Consider the following 3,119-nt stretch of genomic DNA (forward strand, 5'->3'; position numbering starts at 1 on the left):
GGTCATACAGAGATTGGATGGCCCTGAGAAGGGACCCCCTCACCCCATATTCCCGCAGCACCTCCCACAATTTCTCCCAGGGGACCCGGTCATACGCTTTCTCCAGATCCACAAAACACATGTAGACTGGTTGGGCATACTCCCAGGCCCCCTCCAAGATCCTTGCGAGAGTAAAGATCTGATCCGTTGTTCCACGACCAGGACAGAATCCGCATTGTTCCTCTTCAATCCGAGGTTCGACTATCGGCCAAACCCTCCTTTCCAGCACCTTGGAGTAGACTTTAACAGGGAGGCTGAGAAGTGTGATACCCCTGTAATTGGCACACACCCTCTGGTCCCCCTTTTTGAAGAGGGGAACCACCACCCCGGTCTGCCACTCCTTAGGCACCGTCCCAGACTTCCACGCAATGTTGAAGAGGTGTGTCAACCAATGAGTCGTGATATTCCTTTCTGAGCGTGAAGTTGACAGAGAGTAATGGTTCACTTCATATGTTCTCTGTCATTGGTGATTGTTCTTTGCTTGTTTATGGAGTATTGAGGACGGGAATATGATCAGAGTGGTAGTAGCAGATATGTGGAAAACTAACATCTGCAAAGTAATAAAATAAGCTTTCTAATTAACTGAAATTACAGTCAGTCTTGAAGTATGTTATGTCAATATAATAATAATATGGTGGACAATGTTACTTGAGAGGGTTTAACCTAGTTTCTTGACTTTGTAATGCCTTATGTCCAGTGTAAAAATGTAAACTGAGTTAAGCCATAATTCATTTTTTATTTCTACTTTTGCTTTTCCTACTTTGACATGTCAAAAAGGTGCGTTGTTTGACAGCCCATCTCTACACATCCATGTTCCCCTCCCACAGGTGTTTCCACTTGACTAATCAGACTGTGTGGCCTTTACAAGCTCAGCTTGATTGACATGTATTAAAGGGGTGGAATGGTACACTGAAGTCCCGGTGGACGGGATGGCATGTTGTAACGAGGTTTGAGTACATACTGCAAATACTTGAAGCCAGGTTACTCTACAAGTGGATAAGGGGCATTGAAGATGATGTGGAAATCCTGATTGATTCAGTGATTTTTGGCCCTATTTGTATTTGTATCTAAAGGCAGGTTAACCAATGCAGGGAGGAGACGTTGGACAGTTTTTTTTGTCTCGTTCCAGTGATTGGCATGTCTGGGTGATGCCGTTGGATATGCGTTAGCATGTTGGATGTATTTCCACTCACGTACCAACAATGCCAGCCCACAGTCCTCGTTTTATCCACCACTTTCTCACCTGGGGCGTTTCTCAATCTATGTTCTTCTATGGACTTGTGTTCTTGTGTTCTCGTGAAACGTCATGTTTGGTGGCCAAAGTACTGACCCAATACACAAGTTAGCATTTCAGCAAGAACAGTTACAGTTTTTTTCTGAATGCTTAAGCGCTAATCGTGATTCTTGTAGCACAATTTCTAAAACTATTAATACGTATAGCAAAACCACTCACTGAGTTTGCAAAACTAAAAGCACAAACACTGCATTGCACTCAGTTTGCAATTTTGTAACACACATTTTGCAAAACTGTAGGCACAATTCACTGCACAACACTCTTTTTGCAGAACTTTAAACACAACTCACTGCTTACACTCAATTACCAAATTTCCAATACACTCCTAGCAAAATTATACACATGTATGGCTATGATTAACACTATTTTGCCAACTGTCTGGCACACTTTCACATGTTAAACCGTTTTAGATAATTAGTTCACTTTGCAATCAGCCTAAGCACTATAAATAAGCCACAGGTAAGCTGTCTGTGTGGAGTACAATGGATGGAGCAGTAAGAGTGAGAAGAGTGAGAATCAGAGGAGGCCTAGGGAGAGGACGTGGAGTTGAAGAAGCAAGAGGGTTAGAGGAAGTTAGAGAAAGAGGACAAGGAGGAGCAAGAAGAGGACGAGGAGGGGAAAGAGGAAGGGTAAGAAGACTAAGAAATAGAATAACTGATGACATCAGAGCTACAATAGTGGACCATGTCATCAACCATGGGATGACCCTGAGGGAAGCTGGCCAACGGGTTCAGCCTAATTTGAGCTGCTACACTGTGGCAAGCATCATTAGGACATTTCGAAATGAGAATCGGTAAGTACTTTGTAGCACTGCCATACTCTAATGAGAAACAAAACAGTACCATACATGCAAAAATACTGAAATTGTTACTTTACAGAATTGCTAGACGTCCAGATGTTGGGGACAGAGGAAGAATGTTCACTCCAGAGCAAGAGACCCATATAGTGAAAATGGTGATTGCCAATAATGCAATAAGACTGCACGAAATACAGCAGCGCATAATTGATAATGACACCATCTTTCAAAATATACACAGTGTAAGCATTTCTGCACTAAGTCGTGTACTTGCGCACCACAGAATAAGAATTAAGCAAATTTACAGAGTTCCTTTCGAGAGAAACACGTGTAAAGCAACTGCGATATGACTATGTGCAGGTAAGCTATAGTGTCATTGGTTCTGAATTTGGAAGTGCATACTGTAGTGCTGTGCATGGGCCTGATGTGGTGCATTTGTTTTGTCTTGTCCAGAGAGTGATGGAACTAGAAGCAGATGCCATGGGACATGAGCTACTTTTTGTAGATGAGGCTGGTGTTAACCTCAGTAAAACCAGGAGACGTGGCAGGAACATTATTGGACACCGTGCCATCATCAATGTCCCAGGACAACGTGGTGGTAACATAACCATGTGTGCAGCCATAAGCCCAAATTGTGTTGTTCACCATCATGCAACCATAGGCCCATACAACACTGCACACATTATTGCATTCCTGGACACCTTACATGACATGCTCACTGTTCAGAGACCAGAGCATACTCGATATGTCATCATATTGGACAATGTTAGTTTCCATAGGGCTGCTTTGGTCCGCAACTGGTTTACAGACCACCCATTCTTCATGGCACTCAACCTCCCTCCATACTCTCCATTCTTAAATCCCATCAAAGAGTTCTTCTCTGCCTGGCGCTGGAAAGTGTACGACCGTCAGCCTCATCAACAGGTAGCCCTTTTACAGGCAATGGAGGAGGCATGTGGAGATATTGACCAGGCATCATGTCAGGCCTGG

General features: G+C 43.6%; 1 pseudogene; it reads left to right on the forward strand.

Moving 5' to 3' along the window:
* The first annotated feature begins 382 nt into the window (after positions 1-382).
* LOC117941334 lies at positions 383-562 on the forward strand (annotated as a pseudogene).
* Positions 563-3,119: the final 2,557 nt, after the last annotated feature.

The sequence above is a fragment of the Etheostoma cragini genome, unplaced genomic scaffold, assembly GCF_013103735.1.
Source record: "Etheostoma cragini isolate CJK2018 unplaced genomic scaffold, CSU_Ecrag_1.0 ScbMSFa_569, whole genome shotgun sequence".
Classification (NCBI taxonomy): domain Eukaryota; kingdom Metazoa; phylum Chordata; class Actinopteri; order Perciformes; family Percidae; genus Etheostoma; species Etheostoma cragini.